At 44.6% G+C, this 26,421-nt stretch overlaps 1 protein-coding gene and 1 long non-coding RNA gene across 2 annotated transcripts in view; one reads left to right on the top strand and one right to left on the bottom strand.

Annotated features, from left to right (window-relative positions):
- The window catches only part of LOC135369839 (probable cationic amino acid transporter), a 152,975-nt gene that overhangs the window by 16,559 nt on the left and 109,995 nt on the right, over positions 1-26,421 (top strand). The gene's annotated exons all lie outside the window — the stretch shown is intronic.
- LOC135369845 (uncharacterized) overlaps positions 5,010-26,421 on the bottom strand; it is a 73,605-nt gene continuing 52,193 nt past the window's right edge. Inside the window, exon 3 of the long non-coding RNA XR_010415133.1 lies at positions 5,010-5,030. This is a non-coding gene — a long non-coding RNA (uncharacterized LOC135369845). The remainder of the gene's footprint in view (positions 5,031-26,421) is intronic.

The following is a 26,421-nucleotide window of genomic DNA, read 5'->3' as shown; positions in this document are numbered from 1 at the left end:
CACAGTGAAGGTTGTCCTTGACTGCATCCTTTAACTGCTTGGATGTTAATGCGCTTGCGTGTTAATCCGTTAATATGCACAACGCTATTGCGTTTCGACGAATCTACTAAGAAGCAATTGTTTGTTTCACGCTATACTAACCAATAGAAAGCTCGAACCGGCAGTATAGTTCCTACAGCAGCACCAACTTTCAAAGCTCCGTGCGCGAACGCAAACTTACGGAACAAACTCGAAAATCGCATAATCTCTTCTACGGGTTCTCACGTGAGAAACGCATAATCTCTATTTTCGCCGACAGATGCATGCCCGTGCGTTGGCGCATAAGATGAGACGCTTATGAATACAATTTACGACGACTTATATGTACGTTTATTTTCCGCGAGCCGTTGTGAGTCTGACCCGTTTAGTATGGGCAAGATGGCAGCGCACGAAATCTTCACGTGTGCACACCTGCGTGGGGCGTGAAGATGTATTTGTTTGCGGGGATGCCCCGCACATAATGCCGGAGAGGCACGTGCGTATACAGAGTATGGAAATTACTCGAACCGGAACGCTTCAGGGGTGAAGATTTACTGCTTTCTATTTACTATTTCTTTTCATAGCGGGGCAAAGTAAACAACGAGGTGTCGGTGGAGCCTTAAGCTGTGGTTCTCCATGCCGTGGGGGTGAAAGTCCGGCAAATAAAGTCGTGGGAACAATGTCTGGGTTTATACTGGTTAGTGTCAAGGGAGACACGAGATTGACAGAAGGGAAACCACGGGAAGCGGCTCGCGTAACCTCCCAAGCAGCACAATATCCTGGCCCAATATTGCCCCAATATTGGCAATATTGGACCAATATAATATTGGACCCTGCCAATATCGGGCCAATATTGGCAATGCTGGCCCACTATTGGTCCAATCTTGGTCCAGTATCGGGCAGACAGTGCCAATACCGGCCCAACATTTGGCCAAGATGTTGTGCTGCATGGGCTACGATGACGACGTTCCACGTCAAGAAAGAAAGACTGACCCGCGTTCGGATTCAGGCGCCGGCTGCGCTGCATGCCTGGATGTTTTCCCTGGGCTTTCATCAGATGTTCTGAGAGAGATGTCGGCCGAGTTCCCTGTGAAGTCGGCCCAGGACGCACGATGTTGTTGTCTGAATGTTGTCTCGATATTGGCAGCGCTGGTCCCATGTTGGGCCGGTATTGCCGATATGCAGCCAATATTGGGCCAAGATGCGCTGCTTGGGGTGGTTCGTTAGATCATGCACGCATTGTATACATGCAAGGGTATCGGGGAAACAACCCCGATACGTGTTGGCACAGTCACCAAACTATTCAATTCAATTCAAATATTCAATTCACCGAAATACGAAGACGGTTTGATAGTTAAATCTGTTCGAAGACATCAACTGCTTCCTCCCGTCTGTGAACTCTTAAAAATGAACTTCACCGCATAGCACGCTCCTAGCCAACCATAATCTCAAATGGTATATCGTTATCTGGCCTGATTTGTTGAAAGCGGGAGGCGTACGCCTTTTTGTGAGACTTATGCTGTTCATAATTGTCACAAAAAAGGCGTACGCTTCCCGTTTTCAACAAATCAGGCCAGATAACGATATCATTCGAGATGATGGTTGGCTAGCAGCGTGCTATGCGGTGAAGTTCATTTTTAAGAGTGTGTGTAACAATTCGAGTTGGACGGACTAAAAATAATACGGAGAGAATACGGTAAGAATTAGTGACAATCTGCTACATAGCTTGAACAGCGTGTTGAAACACCGTAGCTGCTTTGTAACGATAGCGCGCGCTCTCTGATGGAAAATTTTAACCGACGGTAGGCGATCTGATATGACACACTATCACTACAGAAAAAGAAGAAGAAGAAGAAGAAAAAAAAACACAGGGATAATTACGCCAAACTGCGTTCAGCTCGTGTTACAGCACAGCAACGGCTCCTCTAAAGCTACAGTTCCAAGCGTGCCAATCAACCAACCATAACACCTTACTCTACGACAGGCGTTTCATACTTCGCGGGTTACGCCTCAGTCCAATTAGGACGCAGGTGAAATAACATATGCCATGCTGCTCATTAGTGAGCTAGCAACGGCGAATTTGCTAATGCGCCTTAGACAGTAACTTTCGACGCGTGGCTAACGAACCGTACAAGAGTGCCCCCTCACTCACTCACTCACTCCCCTGTTATATTAATTGAAGCGTGATCGTTGTTTTCCCTTTAAATTTAACCCCAACTAAAATACGCGCCGCCGCACTAATTGGTGGGTGCGCGCTGATTGCAAGATGTCGGCCACCGTGACCTCCTACGCGTGCGCCGTAGTTACTACGTCATCACCACCAAGACCACCGCCGGCGGCCATCTTGGAGCACGCTGCACTATCTGGTTGCTCTTCTGTGGAACAATGGAGCGTGATTGATTGATTGATTTGTAAAAGAAAAAAATTACATGAATGAATGAATGAAGCGTGAATATTTGTTGGCGTAGCGCCGACTCAGTCGGTACGTGAGCAGTGAGGATGAACGGTTTGCGCAACGGATTGTTGCGTCATGGCATTGTCAAATTGTGAAGTATTGTGGTCGTTCTGTTCTGTTATGAAAGACAACGCTTAGGCTGACGGAAGGTGCATCGTGGAGAAAGAATGAACACATAACTGCCACTGAGTCTTGTTAAGAAGCGTGGCGGTAATCTTTAATAGACGATTGCTCGAACAACAACAACAACAAATAGTGACAGACATGACTCCGGGAGGCAACAACAACAGCAACAACAATAAATGAAGAAGTGGTGATGACAGCGGGAGGCAGCGCAAACGCGCACACTCTAAAAACAGAGCTTCACCGCATAGCACTCCGTGCGCCAGCCATTGCCGCGAATGATAGGGTTATCGCTTTTAATTCGACGAGAGATGGGGGCGCACGCCTTTTTGTGGCAATTTGGATATATGAAAATTGCCACAAAAAGACGTACTCCCAGCTCTCTCTTCGAATCACAAGCGATAACCCTAGCATTCTTTGCAATGGTTGGAGCACAGCGTGCTATACGGTGAAGTTCTGTTTTTAGAGTGCACGTTCTCGTTCTCCGGAGGAGCTTTGCTGCCCGCGCGTATCTCCGGCATCCCCCGCGTGTTATTCTCCGCGCGTATCTTGTATACACCGTTTTCCAGCCAATCTCGCGCCCAGAACATTCCAGCAAGGAGGAAAGCGATACCACGGAGGAAGCGTACACTCTTAAAAATGATGGTGGTGGTGGTGATGGTGAAAGGGCTTGCACTCTTAAAAATGAACTTCACCACATAGCACGCTCCTAGCCAATCATCATCCCGAATGACAACGTTCCCGCCCTAGATTTGTTAAAAACGGGAGGCGGAGACTATTTTGTGCTCATTATGCACGGCACAGAATAGGCTCCGCCTCCCGTTTTCAACAAATCAGGGGCGAGAACGTTGTCATTCGGGATGACGGTTGGCTAGAAGCGTGCTATGTGGTTAAGTGCCGTTTAAACAGCACCGTTTCCTTAGAAGTCGGCCCAGGACGCACATTCTGAACACATCTGTGAGGCCGACAACAGCGATCCCTTTCACCATGACCACCACCACCAACTCCGCTGTTTTAACAGTGTTTGCAGACGGATGTCCGCACGGTTCCCCCTGAAGTCAGCCCAGGACGTCCCCATTCCTTCCTGCTGTCCTCTCTCCATCTGTCCACGCCTTTACGCCGCTGATAGCCACAGTTGCTTCGCGGCGCTAATTTTTTTTTTAAACGTCTAATATACTTTCTAGTAATATTCCTCGCTTTTGCGCGTGAAGGCCAAACAGAATATCATGCGCGACTTCACGTTAAACCACAACAATACAACAATACAAACGCAAAGTACAGCGCTTTTTCGTGACAATGGCATGTCGCGGACAACGTTTTGCTGACGCGGCCACCTGCCGCGCACAGGTATACGTGAACACGTTTGCATCACCATGACGACCAGGTCCCGCTTTTAAGACGTGTCAGGTATATATCTGCGCCCTCGTTGTTATAAATAAAGAGGGAGCAAATCAGTGTGGCCATAGGAAAGAGAAGGGTATCGATTAGTTCCCGCTCATCTGCATAGTATTACTTTGGGTCGGTCCTTTTGGGAATCGGCTTCTCTCTCTTGTTTCTCGGCACCACTTGTGCCAAGTGGCTCCGCAAACTTTACGCAGAAGAGGAGATCAAGAAGAGCGGGTAGGTGCTCAGCAAAAGTATTGCGAATTAAAATACTTGGGCAGAACTGCTCTTCCAATACTGGTGCGGGTCGGAAACTCGCGGGACAAAAGCTCCAATTGGGATTGCCGCCGAAAGGCCGCTCTTCTCTTCCTTCTTCTCTTATTCTACGTTTCTCTCTCATTATACTTGCGTTTGAAAAAAAAGTGTAGCTCTCATTGTCGTTTCGTAAAAATTATGAAGATGGGAAGGAACCAATGCCAGAAGGGAATATATGAATGCCGAAGAGATTTTTTTGTTTTGTTTCGCAAGAAATGAGACTGGATTGGAAACAAATTCTTTCGGATCATGATTTTGAAAAGAACTCTTCGCTGATTTTAGTCGATTCATTCTTTCTCTACTTTGTTCATTTACTTCGTTCAACTCGTGCTACATGTTTCACGCGAACACGAACACGATATACGACACAGAACACGAACGACACCAACTCGAACTCGAACTCGTTGGGGACAATTTTGTTGTGTCGCGTTTTCCGTGGAGCAGTCAGCAAAACGCCCCAAACAATCGTGTCTGAAGCTAGAAAATAGGCAATATTGCATTGACTTGGACAACTTCTTGTGTTCCTGCTGGGCACAATTTCTATAGTCGTCGCACTCCACTGGTCATTTCCCGTTTCCTTTAAATATATATTCCCATATTTGTACTGCATTCTTCATTGAAGAAAAATAAAATTTCGCGTCAGAACTCACCTTCTTTCTTTCTCTCAATTTAATTCAGTTCAGTTACATCTCAGAATAAGCCAGACTTCAGAATAACTTCAGACTTCTCAGAATAACTGTAACAGTAATTAAATTACAAGTGATTGTGTAACTGTTCAAGTTCAAAGTCCTTTTGTTCAGGAATAGGTATAAGGAAACAAGTAATAAACGGGACTGCTGCGAGGGCAAGCCCTGTTATGCAGTCCCCTAAAATACACATTAGTACACAATATAAATAAGCAGCAATACGAAATAACACAATACGCAAACTATCAAACCACACATAAAACGAATACAATAATTGTCTGTGGGTCACATGTCCAAGATACGTAACATAGGAAATTGAGCACATCGAAGCTTAGGTACATAATACATCTTACTCATCTAGAAAGATACGTAATTGCTGTTTGAACTGGAACAAGTTAGTTAATATGCCTTAGATATATTGGCAAAGAATTCCCGATTTTGGAGGCGGAATAAGACACTGAATGAATACCAAAGTTCGTTCTGGAAGGAGACCATACCATGATATACCTTTAGGAGCGCAACCTTATATCTCACAAGAATGTAAGTATATCTTGAACAGACAGACAACGAAACTTTGTAAGTAGTGACAATTGTAACTAATTTAATTAGTTTGATGATCGTGTAGTCGTTTGCAAATTTGCAATTCAGTCACTTCTAAAAAGGTAGTTTTTACGGGTCTCCGAACCACCTAAGCTGTTCTAAACTTTCTGCCACAAATATAGATCCCATATGCCATATATGTCGGCTTCCTCGAACTCATCAGCGGTGCTCCTCCTTCCCCTCTTCCTCGTCCGAGGACTGCTGACACGCAGCAGCCAAGTTCCAGGAAAGCTGTAATTCGCAAACTGGCTTCTGATGCTTTGGAGCGCAATAAACGGGGCCGACCTCCACTAATTAATCTCCTAAAAGGGCACGTCTCACCTGCGTTGTCGACTCTTTCATATCCCCACATTTCATACCTGCATCAACGGTGGAGCAGCTCCGCTCACATACGCGGCGTTCAATATATAAGCTCCGCATTGCGGCGGAGCAGCAATCATTCCTCCTTTCAGCTTATCTCATCTTCCTCGTATATATATCTTCCGTCATATATAGAGTGTTGCACGTATCTATCACTCTGTGAAGCTGTCGTGTAACAGATGTAGAAAAGTGTCGAACGGGCTTTTTTTTCCCGGTGCTCTATGCTATATCACGGAATGAAACATTTCTGCGAAATATTGGACAGTTACGGATTATGACGTGATTATTTAAGTCGTTTTTCACCCGCATGTCGGCGCTTTATTTGGGAAAGGGATGTGCGTTCCGAGACAAATGGGGGTAAATTGGAGGATGAATCACAGCTTCTAGTTTCCTACTAGATTGCGACTACTCCCCATTCTAGTCTTCTGACCCTGAAATCTACATATGACTAGTGCAAATAGTCCATAAACATCACGCAAATTACGTCCATTCAGTCCCGAAAGGGGTTCTAACAATGTGTTTAGACCCCCAAAAGGATTAAGACCGACTTATTTTTCTTAGTGTGCGTGTTTGTTGCACCAAATAATAATACTTCAGTCGCTTACTGTGTGTTCACACGAGTGACATCTTCACGGAATACTCTCGCGGAAGAAAAAGCGAAAACACTGCTCACAGAGTCGAAGTTCCGTCCCGTGCTGTGTGGAGCATTCACACTGTGCGGAATATCGAGAGTGGCGTACTGCGCATTTAGCAGACGACACTTAGCAGACGACACTTAGCAGACGGCACCTAGCAGACGGCACCTAGCAGACGGCACCTAGCACACGGCACCTAGCACACGGCACCTAGCACACGGCACCTAGCACACGGCACCTAGCACACGGCACCTAGCAGACGGCACCTAGCAGACGGCACCTAGCAGACGGCACCTAGCAGACGGCACCTAGCAGACGGCACCTAGCAGACGACAATTATACAGACGACACTTATACAGACGACACTTATACAGACGACACTTATACAGACGACACTTATACAGACGACACTTATACAGACGACACTTATACAGACGACACTTATACAGACGACACTTATACAGACGACACTTATACAGACGACACTTATACAGACGACACTTATACAGACGACACTTATACAGACGACACTTATACAGACGACACTTATACAGACGACACTTATACAGACGACACTTATACAGACGACACTTATACAGACGACACTTATACAGACGACACTTAGCAGACGACACTTAGCAGACGACACTTAGCAGACGACACCGTCAGCGTCTTTTCCGGTCGTCTGCTACGGAATATCTTATGGCTGTGTCGCAGGATATTCCCTAAGGTTAGCAGTGTGCGTGAAGACACGACGATGAGCGCTCGCGCTTACGTGACAGCAGAAAGCTATGCCGTTTTTTGCATCGCTTCTGAGAGCATGTCGCTCGTGTGAATACACGGTTAGCCTATCCCGCAGGTTCACCACATCTCATCGTCAGCATTTGTTGCTGTTGTTGTTGTCCCGCACGTAAAATATCGTTAACCCCAAGATACATAATGACACAGGTTACAGGACCAGCGGCATGGCTGAACGGGTTAAGTTGAACACGACTATAGGTGCAGTCAATACGAATAAGCGTAAGGCAGTACCTAATCGTGCCGCTCTTGGGTTGAACACAACTATACAGGACGTTTGAGGCAAGTAGTAGATGACGTAGGACGCACCTCTCAGCAAGCCGGGATATTCGAATAAGTTACACACACGGGTATTTGAAACATGGCGGTCGTCGAAAAAGCCAGACAGCAGCGGTTATCACACAACGCACCTCTCGAATTGCCGTTGGGGTGGGTTAACCACCACGCTACGCTGGCGTCTGTGCTTCACGTTTGACGCGAGCAGTGCATCACCGCAAGACATCAGTGTTCCGCGGCGTTAGCAACAGCGGCAGAGGCTGCGACGTTACGACACTAATGCACTTACACCAAGCTGCAAGAAGCCGAAGCTCGATGGCTGGCATATACGCGCGTGCATACCTGGAAGGCTTCCCACAGAGAAAACAAACCTCTTATTTTTTTCCCCCTGCTTATCGCGGTAAGAGTTTTAGAAGAAAGGCAGAAGTGCTTTTAGTAAGGCCGCCAGACGCAAGTGCGCATCTTTTTTGTAGATAAGGTACGTATTCCTAGAACACGTAGCGACGAAAGCTTTTAAGTCCACGGTTTGAGAGTATACGCAAGTTATGCTGCACATGATGAAGATATGCAAAGTGGGAGAGGCGTGTATCTAGTGTTGCAACGTTGTTGATGCAAAGTATTCTGCTTGTTATGCAGCGGAAGAAAAAGGAACGTTTACAATCCTAACGACATAATACAAAAGTTTTCGAGTAGAAGGAGTTACGATGCATATTTGAACTGACAAGGCTACGTGACCAACTATGTGCAAGCCGTTACAGGTTAGAGAGCTGTATTCGACGGACAGCTTTATAGCTTAGGATGTTGAAGCAGGTCAGTGACATACATGCAAACACTGTAACAATGTCAAGCATGCACGGTCAGAGAGAAAAGGAGTATATAATCTGTCATACTACGCTCTATGGCATACGATGCGTGTTATAGGAAGCCTCTGGTTTGCAGCCAAATGTACGAATATAGTGTGGCTTCTAAGAAGTTATTCACCAATGTTACGTCCAGAGCCGGAGTCATTACAGGACGGTTACGATTGTGTAACGCCAATTTCAGCGGTAGGTGTTATGTGTAGATGTTGAACAACAACAACAACAACTTTATTTTTAAGATGATGAATTGAGAGGCTTCATGGGGAGTGTGGATGTTGACACTTTTTTATACATATATCACTGATATATGCGCAACTACTTCAGTGTGACGAGCACTGCCTCGTGATCTGTGAGGTGAGTTGCGATTTGTAGAGCTGGGATTAGCGGGACAAAAATATTACGAAAATCGGGACAAAAGCGGGAGAGGAAACGCCCGAAAATCGGGACACCTTTCGGGACAACGTACCCATCTCTGGGTATGTCAAAACTACTTTCATTAAACAAGAGAGAAACTGATGTTCTGAGGCTGGAACAACAACATAGAAGGGACAGATACAAACAAAGCCCCAAATTGCCTAAGAAATCAACGATGAAAGATGAAAGTCACTGAAAAGGTTAGCCAGCTGTAGGGATCGAACCCACATCTTCTGGATTACCGGTAATCCAGAAGATGTGGGTTCGATCCCTACAGCTGGCTAACCTTTTCAGTGACTTTCATCTTTCATCGTTACTTTCATTAGCTTTAGATTATTTGAACTTGTTTTGCATCACCGAAACCGGCAGTCAGCAGACAGAAGAAGAAGACAGAAGGACACAGAGAAGAAGAAGAAGAAAAGAGTAATAAGCTCCCAGTAATTCTGGGATCTGACGTGAGAGGCGGTGAAAACCGAGTTTTTGTTCGCTTTGGGTAGAGACCAATGATATATTGTTGTAAAAGCATTTAGGCGTTACATCGATCTGGTCAACTTTCTTGTCGCAGACGTAAAACCGAAGAAACAAATATTTTGCTGAATTTTATGAGTATTTTGCTGATTTTTTAGTATCATGTCGAATTTTGCTGATATGTGTACATATGAATGCTAGATTGTACATATTTTTAGCAGTTTGACATATACTTGTAATGAAAGTTTGCACGTAGAACATTTACGTTGTTATTGTGTTAGTATTTGTTGTTGTTGTTGTTGTTGGAAACGAAAAAAGAAAAAAAGAGGAACCAGTTATGGCGCATAATGTAAAGCCCCGAGACTAGGGAACACGAAAGGACAGACACAAACACGAAGTCTCGTGTTTGTGTCTGTCCTTTCGTGTTCCCTAGTCTCGGGATTTTACATTATGCATCATCTTCACCGGCTCGCTTGCTTCCTCGCCATTTTTCCAGTTATGGCGTCTGATTACGCATAGAGGCGGTAGATCGAGTCGGCACGACGTGACTTATAAAAAAAATCTGCGAATGCCGCGCATCCACCACCATCAAGCTAAAAGAGCTTCATATATCTTCAAGACTCTATCTGAGTATTAGGAAGCGACTCCGACGACGCTTTCTCCAATCCCTTTCCGACATTCTATGCGAGAAACGAACTACACACAAAATCCACGCGCAGTATACTTTCGTAATACAAAACTGTTACGTGAAATTGAAAAGCAGCTTCCCTTCGTAATCCAGCCCAGAAATAACTGCTGCTTTCGCTCGCTTCCCTCCCATACCCCCCCCCCCCCCCCCTTCGAAGCAGAAGCAGTCGACAAAAAGGGACCGGAGGAATAAAGCGAAGCAGTTATTAAAACGTTCCAGAGCCAGGAGCCCCCGTCATCTGAAAATCCGTGTGCGTCGTCTGCGTTGCTTCGTGGGCCGTTGCATCTCGACGTTATGCAGCGCGCGCCCGTTAGAATTTTCCAGACAGAAGGTTGCAGAGACAGAATGCGCGGGCTCGTTTAGATGCTGCAGTCTCGTATACGTCCGGATAAGGGGAAGGGGAACGTTCCCGGGGTTGCTAACCAAGCTCACATTGTACTAATGGTGGCGGCATGTGGAGCACAAAGTAATAGTGTGGCACGCAAACCTGGGTAATGGAGAGTTTTTTTTTTTTTCAGACCTGTTCTGCTATAAAGAGATAGGCGTGGCCTATTGGTAATTTAATAAATGTGTATGTGTGTGTTCGTGTGAGTGCGAGCGATTTGGCAGTTGCGGGGCTATGATTGCATCGTAGCACCTCTGAGCGGAGATCGACCACTGTCACTGGTACATTTCGTTATCCATGGGGGGGGGGGGGGGGGATATGTTTATTATAAAAAAAAGGAATGAAACGAGACGAGTTCAATTTCTCCTCTCTTTTTTTTTTCGTTACAAACAAACAAACAAGAGGGAAAGGTTAGCATGCGCTACGGCGGCTTGCTATTCCCCATCCATGGTTATCCGTGGTTCTTTAATGAAGATATGCAACGGACATTGTGAGGCTTGAAAGGGTTCAGAAACCGCTTCTATAACCGCGCGTGCTTAATGATACTGTTTGTAATATTGTAATCCGTACACGGAGCCATACTTGTCTACGGAGCAAGCTGCTTTTGTAATAACATTACAAAAAATGCGCTTTTTAAAGCTCGAAAGGCAGATTAAGACACTAAACGGAGAATTTTCCTGAAGAAGAGCACACAGCATGAGAACAGGTACGCCTCGTAAACAACTGCTATAATTTAGAAAGGGGTGAAAGCGCTAAAAATACACAGGACAAGCAAACTAAGGAGCCACACACACACATACACCATAGCGCTCTGTGTGTGTGTGCTCTCTCACTGACTTGCTTCAACATCCTAAGGTTTAAGGCTGTCCACGGAAGACATCTGTAACGGCTTGCGCATAATTCATCACGTTACCTACACAGCCTTATCAGTTCAAATATACGCCGTAATTGTAGTATTATGTAATTAGGATTTGAAAGCTTCATTTTTTTGTGTTACTCCACGTAACGAGCAGCATACTTTGCATCGTCACTGTTGCAAGACCGAGTACACGTCTCCCCCACTTTACATATGCTCGTCCTACGCAGCATAATTTACTTACTCTAAAACTGTAGACTAAAAGCCTTCGTCACTATGCGTTCTAGGAATATGTATTTTATGTAAGAAAGAAAGAAAAAAAAGACGCGTGCTCACTTTTGGCGGCCACGCTAAAAGCACTTTTGCATTTCTTCTAAAACTCCTACCGAGATAAGCCGGAGAAAAAGAAAAAAAAAAAAAGTAAGGGTTTTCTCTGTGGGAATCCTACCGGGTATACACGCGCGCATGCAAGCCATCCAGCTTCGAGTTTGAGCTTTGTGTATATGCTTTAGTGGCATCACATCTGTTGCTTCCGCCGCGGAACACTGATGTCTTGCGGAGATGCACTGTTCGCGTCAGGCGTGGAACATGTCTCAGACACCTCGAGGCTTTCGTTGTGTTCGTCTGTTTGTCTCAGCCTCACGGCAGTTGCTTTCCGTTAGATGCCAGCGTAGCGAAGTGGTTAGCAGCGGCAATCGAGGTGCGCCCGGTGCGATGCCGGCCGCTGTCTGACCTTTGTGCGCTTGGTGTGTGTGTATGTCGCTTCTACGTGTTCTTGTCCTGCACTCTTAAAAATGAACTTCACCGCATAGCACGCAACTAGCCAAACATCACCTCGAATGATATCGTTATCTGCCCTGATTTGTTGGAAACGGGGGGCGTACGCCTTTTCTGTGACACTTATGCTGTTCATAATTGTCACAGAAAAGGCGTACGCCTCCCGTTTTCAGCAAATCAGGGCAGATAACGATATCATTCGAGGTGATGTTTGGCTAGTTGCGTGCTATGCGGTGAAGTTCATTTTTAAGAGTGTGCGTACTTTACCCCTTTATAAAATGTCAGACCAACACGTCCAACGAGATGTTTTATGCAACTATAATCTGATGATGATGATGACTGGAGTGTTTCTTCACCTCAGCGACACCCTACACTCTTAGAAATGAACTTCACCGCATAGCACGCTCCTAGACAACCCTCATCTCGAATGATATCGTTATCTTCTCTGATTTGTTGAAAACGGGAGGCGTACGCCTTTTTTGTGACAATTATGAACGGCATAAGTGTCACAAAAAAGGCGTACGCCTCCTGTTTTCAACAAATCCCGGCAGATAACGATATCATTCGAGGTGATGGTTGTCTAGGAGCGTGCTATGCGGTGAAGTTCATTTTTGAGAGCATACTCCACACGCTTGCGGTAATTTTGGGGAAAATATAATGATAAGCCTCAAAATGCGGACCGTCCTACGTCGTCGCGCACCTTCCCGCGAGGAGGCACGCGCGTCGTTTCCTACCATGCGACGTATCATACGTATCTGTGTGGTCCGAGGGAGAGATCGAAAGCTCCTCCCTCGCAATACGAGTTTTCGGTATCGCGCAGGCGCGGGACTTGGTTTGGTATATTCGAGAGATTAAATCCCTGCATCATCGACGTAATCCACCTAAAAGCGACAGAACCGTTTCACAAACCTTTCGAGTGACGTGTCCTTCCTTCCGCGTTTCGTTGGTCTCAGCTTCTATACCGGGTGTTTCAGTTAAATTCCCGGGGTAAATAATTCGCGTACGGGTGCACCAATCAAAGAACTTTCTTTTTTTACAAGTATCTATCCGATACCACCTACAAGCTGCGGACCGTGTGAATGAGTGGGAGGCGCTCATTATTTACATAAATAAAAGTTCAAATGAGTTTCTTAAAAAAAAAAAAACGCAACTTCTGAAGGAAGGGCGCTCTCGGCATTAAAATGGGTACTGTCCCTTTTTGGGACCTTGAGTGGACAGCTTTTAGAAAGAAAAATCTGCCACCGAAGCGTGTCATTTGTTGCAGTAATTAATTGGTTTCGGTTTACATATTTTTGTCGCGGCTGGTCGCAGTGAAGCTCAAAAGGACGCTCTTCCACTCCCTTATCCACCAATGAATTACGTCCTTTTGCGCTTCACCGCGACAAGCCGCGGCAAAATACATAAACCAAAACAAATTAATTACAGCAACAAATGGCACGCTTCGGTGGCAGATTTTTCTCTATAAAAGGTGTTCACTGAAGGTCCCAAAAAGGGGTAGTAGGTACACTCTAAAAACAGAGTTTCACCGCATAGCACGCCGTGCCCCAATCTTCGCCACGAATGATAGGGTTTTTGCTTCTGATTCGAGGAGAGGGAGGGGCGTACGCCTTTTTGTGGCAATTTGGATATATGGTAATTGCCACAAAACGGCGTACGCCTCCCTCTCCCCTCAAATCAAAAGCGATAACCCTATCACTCGCGGCACTGGTTGGCACACAACGTGCTATGCGGTGAAGTTTTGTTTTTAGAGTGTAGGGGAGCTCAAAGCTCTCTTCACCTTTCTGTATACCACAGGACTTCGACCCTTATTGTGAAGGGGCTCATTATTTCGTTCCCTGGATCACCACCAGCAATGGGGTAGAGTGTCGTCACTGGCAATGAAACTCCCCATTGAAAGTTGTTGTTGTTGCTGTTGTTGTAATACTGTATGGCCGTTGCTTCTAAAAGTGTCACCGGGTAAAACTTTGTTTTTAGGCTGTAGCTTTATAGGTAAAATGAGGCTTAAATGAGGTATGCTCGAATACGCGAAAGACTATGTTTTAATATGAAGCCAAGTCATCGCGATTACACAACAACAACAACAACGACAACAACAGCAACAATTAAATTTTTGACGATGAAGTGGGGATGTTTTCCACTCTAGGAGTGTTACGCTAGCCCATAGCTATGAGTGATGACAATGACGATCCTGATCGTGATGGCGGGAATGCCAGAGGGCGCTGTCGTGGTCACAATGAATTCATTAAGCCAGTCTTCAAGAAAAGAAAAAAAAAAAAAGAAAAAGCCGCAATACGAGCCGCAATATTGCGTGTTACTTTTCAGCTTAGAGCGTGCAGTGCCACATCCACCCTCACCCTGTTCACCCTCACCAGGCCGCCTCACCCTGCTTATAAGAGTGTATACCACAAAATGGGGCAACGTGTTATCCGAAGGAACAGCTTTCTCCTCCTTTCTGCTGCCGAACTGAACAAGGCTTCTATGCTCTGCGCGTCGGAATAAATCGCTAGAAATATTTTAAAAGCTCCTTTTTCAGCCCCCCCCCCCCCCGCCATGAAAGCCTAATAACTAATCATCTGCGCAGCTCGTATAAGGCAGAGGTAAGGCAGCAGCTCGCGGGATAACGCTTGCATAGAGAAAAGCCGCTCTCATTACGTACGGGCTAACATCTCAGCAGATGCCCCAAGGGGGTTCTCTTCCGCAATTCATGCATTCTTCAACCAGCGTTAACGCACTCTCCCCCAACGCTGGCGCTAACGCACTTAGCAGCAGCTTTAACAACCCTCGACGCGTAATAGACAAATTCCGGCGCCGGTTCACTATTACATTCACTGATGCGGCATCAACGCAGCTCTCAGCACGCGCTGTAATGCTCCTTCGAAAAACGCGGCTGGACAGGACGATCACGTACTTCTCTACGCTCGCTCTCTCTCCCCCCCCTCTCTCTCTCTGCGTTCATTACGACCAATCACGAAGAAGAGGTAAGCGCGCGTGGATGGTCCGACGGATGCAGTGGCCCCTTTTTATCGCGAGAGGAGCTGAGGGGCAAAGTACGGAGTTCAGCTCTATAGTCTGGGTGGTAGGTTTAGCGCGGTTTTTATTGAGGATGACGGGAAGTGGGGACTAAGGAAGTGTTTGATCCCGAAGTGAGGAAATGCGAGGGATATGAGGAGTTTACGATTTTACGGGAGTGTCGAGCTGAGTGGTCCGTGTTTGCTGAGCACGTCGCGCGCGGCTGAAGGATGAAGTGGAAAGAGGGAGAAGACGACACCGGCACTTTATTTTGACTGGTAAAATTAAAAAAAAAAATGGAGATGTTAGTCCCAAACTACTCGGCACTGGCTACTTCAGGACGGGTTATTTAGGGCTCATTATATTTAAAACAAAAAAGGGACAGGAGGATGGGGGGGAAAAAAAGAAGAAAGGGAAAACGATACAAATCTATGCACTTTGTGAGCCGCACCTGCCCGGACGCGAGTGCGAAAAACTCAGTCAAGTGTGAAAGTGCGAAAAACCCAATGCACGAAAACAAACAAACAAGGACACTTTATTTTACTGGTGGTGATTGTTTCTTCGTGAAAATATAATGATTTATTTCACAGTCAAGAGGTAAGTCCTAGAGTGTCAAGCAGGTGGTGTTCAGTGATTATAGGGCAGCGCCCTGAACACTCAACGGCGACACCATATTTAAAAAATCTGTGCGGAAAACATGGTATTTACTTGAGTGGCTTAATTACAAATTACGTTTTACAGATACTTCCCAAAAAGCAACTCGTCACTGCAGTTATTAAAAAAAAAAACACAACGGCTTACAAACACAAGTTACTCGAAGTTAGTTATTACCCCGTGACTGGCGCGGAAGGAGGCTGTGTTCACCAACAATGAAGGCATAACATTCGTGTGTGTCTTTTTTTATCGCATTCTAGAACTCGGTAATATTGTTTAACGTGAGCTTCGTTACGCTCCCTTTTAGAAACCCCTGCGTCTGACAACAGGTCTCATCCTGCATAATAAAACAGCCTCGCATCCTTTCATCAAAGCTCCGCCCCTGTCGCAAACCTTTCGTGTTGTTGGTCCGAAAGTACTTCGCAACAAACTCTCTAACACGAGCACTCATCAGCGTACTACGCAAAGAGAGACACAAATGAGAGAGAAATGTAGACATTAGAGAAATTTCACGCTACAGCGGCTCAGATGAGGGCCGTATATAGCTGCAGACAATATAACCATCTGCTGCAGCCTCCCGTTAACTATAGACACGCGCGGGAACCACCTGCGTCCCTAATTTAGATTCCGGGAGTGGTTCATAAAAAGGAAAGGGACAAAATTGCGGCGTTAAGCCTAACGTGGTTCTCGTCCCTCGGAGGATCGCTTTAGCTGGATGCGAAAGCATAAAGTCGCTGCAGGCGGAGCAATCTCGTAGGCTTCTTCCCCCTTGCTGTTTTATCTTAGAGCGGTATTTACGATTATGTCGTATCATCTCGTTTTTTTGTTTTTTTTTTATTTTTTTTCGTGCACGGAGTGTCTTATGACCAGAGGGAGTTGCTTGGGGTATGATGTTCTTGACTTCTGTTGTCGCGCGGAAGCGTGCGTGTGAAATGTACGTACGTACAGTATCGTATTATGTTGTATTGAAAAACAAGAGAAACATAGTGTAGGTTCTATCAGCGGGCATACTGGCTACTCGATAGCGTGTACCGAGATCGGGTGATTTTTCCATGGATCTAGCTTATGCAGGAAATGCAGGACCTAGCTTATACAGGGTGCTTCACCTAACGTGATAAACAATTCTAACTGGCGACGCACTCGCCGGAGAAGTGTGAACCTTTCGGCAACTACCTTCTGTAATGTTTTGCCGCCATTGAGGACAATTTTTAATTGCGGAATTTTTTTTTCAATTTAACTTTGAAAATTGACAAGCGAACCTGATTTTTTTACGGAAATATAAAGTCCTCCACGGACAACCCCAGGCCCAACAAAAACTACGCACAGTATAACAACAGATATATTTTTAAAAAGGAGTGAAAATTCCGCTTTAGCCCGGATACATAAATATGCGGATAATGGCGCACAAAGTACAGTGGCCCCGGATGACCCATGTGTGCATTATGTCGTCCAAAGCCCAACCCCGTTTTCAGGTGGGTTCATTGTGAGTCATAGTTCTTGCACTTAAAGCAGTACTTAAAAGGACAGGACCTTCGGTCACTTGACCATTGTGGTTACCGTCGATGCCGTGAGCACATTGAGCATGGCTGGAACCAAGCGCAAGTGGTAGCAAAGTTGAAAGTTGCAAATTGAAAGTGCTACAAAACGGACACTTTTGACCGATTTCTATCGGAAACAAATTGTAGATAAACCACTATATCATTCGCCTCTCCGAATATGTAGTAGATCCACACGCGGTGTGTGTGGGGGGTGGGGGTGACGATGTTTTCCAGGTATTTCTTGTTAGTATGACAATTCGCTTTATGACCAGAATCGGCGGGAACGGTCTTGGTCATATTAATGAATTTAGACTGTATATATATTTTTGCAAAGTGGGCTTCTCAGCACTGCGCTGGTGGTATGCAGGCAAAGCACGCTCTACAGGAACTCAATGCTACGACAACTGAGTGACTATTCAGCGCGTTTCATGTAGTTCGCAAGAATTTTTGACAAAAAGGAGCACATAAAAAGCTAGTCGCATGTAACTTACTCGTAAACAAGCTGTGGACAAAGAAGTGTTACAGGACAACTAAATTTCAAGAGACATTGTACACATTGTGTTTGAAGTCAGTTTGGACAGGTTTGTAACATAAAGGACGTGGCGATACCGTAAGGCTATTGTAGGGTGACAGCTCACATTTTTCAGGCATGTGAAATATCTTTTCTTTTTTTTGCGTTTAAAGCCGTATAGCTCCGACTGTGATCTGACTGCAAAAGAGCCCATCTGACCATACCTCATACATGTTTCGACGATGCTCATCTTCTATTCCATTATTGTAAGCGGATGTGAAAGGAAAGGTTCGCGTATTCTTCCGACCAACATTTTCCTAGCAGAAATAAAAGGAGAACTAGTAGCGGGCTTTCCTTTAACATTGGAACACCCATAGCAAGCATCCTGCTTTATGTGAAGCTCCAGCACATGAGCTCTAATACTACTACACGGGATCAAGAGACACAATGCCTCGCGGCAGTTTGTTCCAGAGCAACCGTCAAAAGGCCGTATCATTCCTTGATCCTACCCATCGACAATAAGACTTGCATTTCACATCCCTGTCTCCCAGTATCTTGCCTTTGTTTTCCCCGTCTGCGCCGACTACTCTTTTATATTCCAGGAACCCGCATGGTTTACGAGTTGTCAGGGCGTCGCCATAGGCGTATTTTATCCGCGTTTAAAAGTTTCGCTTTGACGTTATGGCATTTCCGACTCCGAGGTTCGCAACGGACTTACAAATATAGCGCTCGTGTTACATATTTTATAGTGGAGGCAGACGTATAAGGCACATTCGTATCATATTCAAGTCGTTTGAGTTTCAGAGTGACACGGCGTACAACGGTAGGGAGGGAGAAACAAACAAAATTCTGAAGTATAAGTGTGCAAGGTAAATAGTATATGGGGAAATTTCGACTGAGGCAACGGAAAGCATTGATAGCGTGGATATTTACGTCAGTTTATTAAGCGGAAGAGCGGACAAAAAAGTGCAAGAGCAACACACGTAACTGATTGCCGCCACCACATCACAGTATCAAAACCCAACCACCATTGAGGACAATAACATTCTGTTCTGATACTGGAGGCCCATCTCGTACTTCGCATGTTTGGATCTCACTTCGAGTTTCGGGGAAAAAATTTTTTTTCGTAAAGAGTGACCTGCGTTGTTTTTGTGGTTTGAAATCGAGACAAACTTAAATAAAGTGAGGATCAATTAACGGGGAGACCAGCACGCACACAAACACACGCAAAATCAAATAATGAAACGGCAAAAAAATTTTCTGAATTCATGTTAGCGCCGCGGAGCAACTGTTGCCACGAGCGCCGTATAGACGCAGGCAGATGAAGAGAGGACAGCAGAAGAGGCATAGGGGACACGGGGGGTTAGTACACGTCCTGGGACGACTTCACGGAGAATTGTGCCGGCACTCGTCCGGAAAGTCTACCGGAAAACCCAGGGGAAAACCTGAGACAGCACAGCCGGTGCTGGGATTCGAACCCTTGTCACCTCCCAGCCGCGGCGTGAAAAACGATCATTCTAACCGTTATACCACGCGAGCTGGTTAACAGGTCTCAAACACTCCCATAAAAGCCGTTTCTCCCATTCCACACAGCAGTTTACATGAAAAAAAAAAAAAAAAAGAAGAAGAAAAGAAAAGAAAACCGCAATTGTATTTCTAAAAAGCAGCAATATTATTAAACAGAGCAATTATAGCTTCCAGTCCCCTATATCGAAATTATTCCCTATTTTAGTCCCTGATATGACTCCCCACACTCTTAAAAAAAGGGTGTACTTTAACTCCTTTTCCTTGCCACATATAACACTCCCCTTTTGGGGAGTACAATTACTCTCAAAACGGAGTCTCCTCACTCCCTGGACGGAATAGGGACACCCTTTAACTCCCTACTGGAGAATAATATTACTGTACAGTAGGGAGTTAAAGGGTTTGAAGGGAGTGAGAAAACTCCTTTATGAGAGCTATTGTACTCCCCAAAAGGGAGTGATACATGTGCGAAGGAACAGGAGTTAAAGTACACCCTTTTTTTAAAGAGTGCAGCGCTGCAAATAGTCCATAAACTTCGCATACACTTCGATGCATGTAGTTCCTAATGGGTCTAACCGCTGTAGGAACACATCTACTCCCCAAAATGACTAAAATTCATCTTTTTTTTTCCACATAGAAGCGTATACGAAGAGGGGAGTCAAGTCCTGTAGATCACATAAACAAAATACAGAAATGACACTGAAGATTTTTGTTTAATTTAATGAAGTATGAAGTAAGAATGAATGTACAAGCTTTCGCGTGGAGGTCCACGCTTCCTCAGGTACAAAGTGAAGTGGTGACACACATAAGTATATACGGTATAGACATATATACGACTAAACACACTGCTGTACAAGGAAAGGGAAGGGGAAAGGAGATATGATGCCACATGTCTGTGTACAATGAATTGCCGGGCAGACGGATAAGTGACCTATAACAATTTAAGAATAGTAAAAGGTGTTATTGTGAAAAAAAAAAAAAAAGGCTCGCCAACCCAGTTTCGCCGAAGTAGATAGAGTATAAAAACTCTATCTTGCACGCATAAGCCAAGACGCGAGTGCGGCGCTCTCCTTGGAAAGCACGCTCGTCATGCCATGCCGGACCTGAACGAAATGAACCTTCAACTGCGTCCTATTTCGAGACGATTCACGCGATCTATAATATCGGCGACGGCTGTGTCTCACGGGGTCGATACTGGGACATGTGGCGCCCGACGAGCGTCATCACGACGCGACCTTCGACAACACATGCGGGACATATGACAACACATGCAGGATATCTCCCAAACGAGGACGAAGTCACCTCGAGTAGACACTGATCGCATTTTTTTTTTTTTTTCAATCGATCAAACCTGGAGCTGTGAAAGACGGAAAGGTTTGTCTTCCGCTTAACATCAACAACGAGCTTACAATGCATCCGAGACATACTCTTGTTATGCGTTTGCTCCGTGACTGTACCTTGAGCACCGCCTCTTTTCGCTAGGGGAGTAGGAATTCCTGCGTCAGTGCTCTAGTCGGTATACATGCGTGAAGTATGGGCTCGTTGCTCTGAGGAATTTCGTTTTCTAACAATGAATTCAGACTATGTACGTCGTCGCAACCAATTTATTTTTCAGTCGAATTTCGCCTGATATGTGTACGTACGAATGGTTGATTGTACGTATTTTTAGCAGTTTGACGTACTTGTAACGATAGTTTGCACGTAGAAGATCTACGTTGTTGTTGTGTTAGTTAAAAGCAAAGTGTAATCTGGGCAGTTACTTTCGTAATCAGATAATTATGTTAATAAAATGTTTTGAACAGCTTACTTTAGATAAAACCGCAAGGAAGCAGCTAAACTGGTGGCTACGAACTTCCGTACTAAATACTATGAGGTTGACGTAGAACTTGTGTTCGTCAAGTTCTTTCACAAACTCAGAGCAATCGGGCATGAATCTTTATTTTGATGAATCACCGCTGGCGATATTCTACCGCACTGCACGTGTACAATGCACAGTGCACATGTCTATCTGTTGGCAGGCGTTCAATAAATTCCCTGAAACAGTTGTCTTGTAAGAATGCATCGCTCTGTAATAACATGGCCCCCAACGAACCAATCTGTTTGAATAGTGCGGAAATTTGATGAGGATATAATGATGTGATTGTGTGCTGTGAATATTGTGAGAATATAATGATGTCCAGAAAGTTGATGAGCGCTTTTAGGGCATGTCGCTGGTGAGCTGGTGGTTGGCAACATTGGTTAAAAAAATCATAGCTTGTCAATAGGAATTCTAGATGCAGTTTCTTTAGATTAAGTGGGTAGAAAGTAATAGCATGGACTGAGCTAATTTCACCATTGTGAGAGGGCGAGAGTCAAGCCCATTCAAAGACCCTGCCAATGAAAAGTTGGCAGTGCAATGGGGGAGGATGGTTTTCCAGATTTTTTCAAGAGAAGTTGTCAAGTTGATAAGCTGATAAGATTTTCCAAACTGTTCACTCAATTTATTCACTACTCAAAAAAAAAAAAAAAAAGATGGCGGACGTCATCCTGCAATGTGACCATGAGCTCATTTTTTAAATATTCTTTCTATTTCCCTCCTAGCGCCACGAAGCAGCTCTGGCTATACCAGCACAACATCTTTATACTGCCATTCAGCTTGCTTGTTGGTGCACCATCCGGTAAACCTCACGGTTGTTGATGGGCACCGTCCAAAATAAATAATAATAATAATAAAAATTATTATTATTATTAATATTATTATTATTATCATCGTAGCCCAATATCGGTCCAAGATTGAGCAAAGATTGGGCCAATATTGGGCCGGTATTGCCAATGTTGGCCCAATATTGAGCCAATATGCTGTGCTTCTTGGGTTGTATTACATACGAAAAAAAGAGAGAGATAAAAACTAAGAAAGCGCACAGACACTTAATTTCGCACAGTGTGAAAACGGCAGCACGCATAATCAGAATGGAAAAGGAATGGCCAACAATAATACACATAGAAGGTGCATACCGTACATCATTAATCTAGTGTTTCTTTCTAAAAAAAAAGGACACGCTTGATCTGGGCGGTCATCCCTGATCAACGTATTAAGTTGCGTTCGGTGTCAGCCTGCGGTTGAGCCTTTCTGTGAGCGGTTAGAACGTCCGTTCGATAGACGGGTAGTATCGACCATATTGCGAGAGCGTCTGCCGTTTTATAGCGGTTATCTAGGACTCGTCCCCTAAAAAAGGTCATTTATGTTCATAAGAAGGACATTCGAAGATAAACCTATGTTTCAGCATGGATACTACCCTTTACCGTCCTATATCGATATGTAATGCGAATAATTCCGTTCGTTCTATTTTCCCTGATCGAGGTACAATACAAGGATGGAAAAACAAGCAACCGTGAATCAGACTCTGCCATCGGGTTCTAAGAAAATAAATAAAAGCGTAAAGAGTCGTTTTAGCATTTTACGAGCATGCGTTTTGAAACAAGCTGAAGACTAACAAGTTTTTGGTGTGATACGAAATAATTATACTGTTAATTTGCGGACAAAAGGCTGTACCATCAACAGAAACAATCTTCTGCATGCGGTTTGAAATCCTGTAATAGCAGACGTGGTGCACCTACAATCTGACAAGGCAAGTCGTAGTGGTTTCCTGTGGTTTCAACTTGCCGAGAAGATTTTGAAAAGATGCGCGCGCCACCAAGCGCGCGGCGCAAAGCAGCATAGGAACTTTGAGGGACACTGCTCTGTCGTCTGCTTCGGTTATGGTTTACCCCGGCTGACGCTGCTGCTGCGCACACTGGGAATGTTGTTGTTCTTCTTCTACCTCCGCCTCTGGCCGGCTCGTAATGCTTTAAGACGCTTTAAGTTCCCATGAGCCCTTGCGTGTCACGGGTGGCGCTTGCTTTTGTTGCACGTCAGAGATCAGCACTGTGATGACGAAGGGTTTTGCGTAGGGCCGTGTTCGACTGCATAACAGGAATTCGACACGTACCACGAGACCGTGGATACCGCCTTCATCGCTGGTTTAAGAGTGAAAGTTCGCGATCGCAACACGTCGAGACGAAGCGATTCGATTTGTTCCTGAACCTCGAAAGCAACCCTATAAAAGATTCCCAGGAATAGCAATACGCAAAAAAAAGAAAAAAGAAAGACAAAAACGAAAGAGAAAGAAAGAAACCGCGCTCTTTCTAACTGTGATCAAGTGTCCCGTTGTTTTGGGATCACCCCAGAGGCTGTCAAATTTCTTCCAGGTGGATGCGAGGGTATTTTACAATCGAAAAAAGTAGGTGGCGCTCGCGAGAAACCCATTCCAGCCGTAAGCTAAGAAGCGTATGCTGCAGGTACGTTATATGACGCATAAAATTTTAACAATGTGAAGGTGCATTTTGCCGTGTAACTAGTTCTTTTACGATACGTTAACTGTGCTTCCATGTATTCAACGGCGCTATGTTCTTCTTTTTCTTTTTTTTGGCGAATGTTTCACGTTCAAGGAAAATGACGTAAGTGATGACATAAAGTGGAGTATTATATATTCTTACCTTAACGCGCATTTCTTACGCTTCTGTCACTAAGGAACTTTTATGTCATCCTTTAGTGGCACGCAACAAATACTGGGCCCCGTGTCGAAACTTGCAAATTACCTCCCATAATTTCCTGGAAGTTTAAAATGTTTCTCGACTGCAGAATCGATAGAGGAGCGCCTTATATAAGACTCCGAGGGAATATGACTGTTCCTCGCTAATAATGTAGTCCGACTTCCTGCCTGAAATGGATATTGCCAATGATCACGTCCTTTTTAACATCTTTTCTCGTCTCTTTTTCACGTCTCTTAACGTCTTTTAACATACTTCCACATTACATACGGGATTTGTAAAGAGCATTGTAACGTAAACGTCGTGGCAATACACGGACCCTTGAAATGTTTTCCAGCGGGGACACTCTAATGTGCTTTCCTACTCCTTCATTTCTTTGCGCTTTCTATTCATATTACTTTTTTCTGTGACTGTTCGTGAAAAACTTACGTGCCCTCATTCGTTCGTGCACTAATGGGGCGTGCCAATAACACTCAAACGCTGTTACACTCTTAAAAATGAACTTCACCACATCGCACGCTCCTAGCCAACCATCATCCCAAATGACAACGTTCTCGCCCCTGATTTGTTGAAAACGGGAGGAGGAGCCTATTTTGTGCCCATTATGCACGGCACAAAATAGGCTCCTCCTCCCATTTTCAACAAATCTAGGGCGAGAACGTTGTCATTTGGGATGATGGTTGGCTAGGAGCGTGCGATGTGCTGAAGTTCATTTTTAAGAGTGTAGATAAGATAAGATAACTTTATTCCACACTTAAGGAGCGGAAAAATCAGGACAAAAAAAGTCACGTGGCTTGATTAGACCCCGACTCCCCTACACCGTTAAAAGTAAGGATTCAGCGCACACCCATGCACAGCTGGAATCACCCGGTGATCTATCTAGGAAGAACACACGTTGATCTTTGTGTCGAGTTCGAGTTTTTTTGTTTCTTTTTCACTATATCACGTGTGCAAAATTTTAGCTAGTCAGCGGTGTCTCATACTCAAGGTGCAGACCTTTCATCAGTAGCTTTCAGAGCACACGTTGTTGCCCCTTCAGTAACATATAGTACAGGCGAAGTTGAGCATAAGTACCGATATATTTTAAAGTCAACACAGTGCAGCAAACTATTATTTTTTTAAAGCGCGCTGATCAATAACCAGGCAGTTACGTCGGTGCACCAGAAGGGTCAGTACACTATACGAATTTTTTTGTTTAAACATTATGTGAACACAAGAAATACCCGTGACTTTACCGTAGGACCATTTTCGCTGAGCACAATATGCGTATACTGTATAATGTGTTCGAAAACCTGCGTACATAGCTTTCCTACCAGGACATTCTGTGATACGCGAAGTTTCAGCGCACTTATTCACTGTTTCATAACCTCTGTTTCAGGATATAATATTCTACCCGAATTATATAAGGCATACGCCGAGAGACTTGAAAAGAAAGGAAAATGTGCATGCCATGGGGCAATACTAGTGCCTTGTCGGCTAGGCGCCTAAATTCGTTTAAAAGTTGCTTCACAGTGAAACATTTTCTTCAAACGAAAAAAAAAAAAAAGTCAGCGAGAGGGAGAAAGATAGAGAGAGAGAGAGAGAGCAGCCAAACCGCCGCATTAAACTTTAACCATTGCCTTTTAGTTCTGCTTGGCGAGCGGACGTTTTGAAGAGTTTCGTTTAATTAAATTACATCACGTAGCAGCCTGTTTCTTTTTCAGTTGGCAGATGTACGCTCTCTGACGTTGAAGGAAAAAAAATCAATCAATAAATAAATAATAAATATCTCGAGAAACGCACTTTTTTTCCCCGTCAGGCATTTGATAATTGAGGAAGACGAAGGATTGAGAATCCACGCTTTCCGATTTCTTCAAATGAAAGACGCCTCGGGACAAGTGGCATATTTCTTGGGATCTGAGGGGTGAAACAAATTGGAAAGTCATAGGCTTTCAATAATCAGGCTGGAATTACTTATGGATGCCGGTTTCTTGATTCACCGAAGGGAGGGGATTGTTGCTTTACGAAGAGGTTTCGGAACGTTGCGGTGGTTGTTTGGTTGATTGATTGATTGATTGATTTTTAAAAGAAAAAAAAAGAAGATGTTAGTCTCGGTGGTTGTTTTCTGCTTCAGCACCGAATGTGTTCAGTGTGCTCTGATGTAAAGATATACACTATGGTCACTCCGGTGTGCAAGCTTGTAGAAGACGAAAGTATTCGGAATGGTTTAATAAGTTGCAGCAATACTATGCATTTCTGGGCCACGGTAAGAATTGCGCTTGAGATTAATGACGTCTTTACTGGAGTGACCTTAAGTTCTTGCAATCTCCAAGTGAATCGGAGTAGTAACAAGCACGAACAGTCAGCTAACAGAAAGTTGCAACACGTGACGACAAAAACAAAGTCTGTAAAAAAAAAAACTAGATAAATGAAGAAAGGTGCATACTGAAATTGCTTCCGGTGCACGCACAGATGTGCAGTACAAGCATCGCTCCTTGTACATGAACGCGAGTTCATGGAGGAAAAAACTGCTGTAATGC

This window comes from Ornithodoros turicata, chromosome 10 (assembly GCF_037126465.1).
Source record: "Ornithodoros turicata isolate Travis chromosome 10, ASM3712646v1, whole genome shotgun sequence".
In the NCBI taxonomy this organism is placed as follows: Eukaryota; Metazoa; Arthropoda; class Arachnida; order Ixodida; family Argasidae; genus Ornithodoros; species Ornithodoros turicata.
The sequence above is the reverse complement of the archived record's forward strand: the minus strand, read 5'-3'. Positions and strand labels throughout refer to the sequence as shown.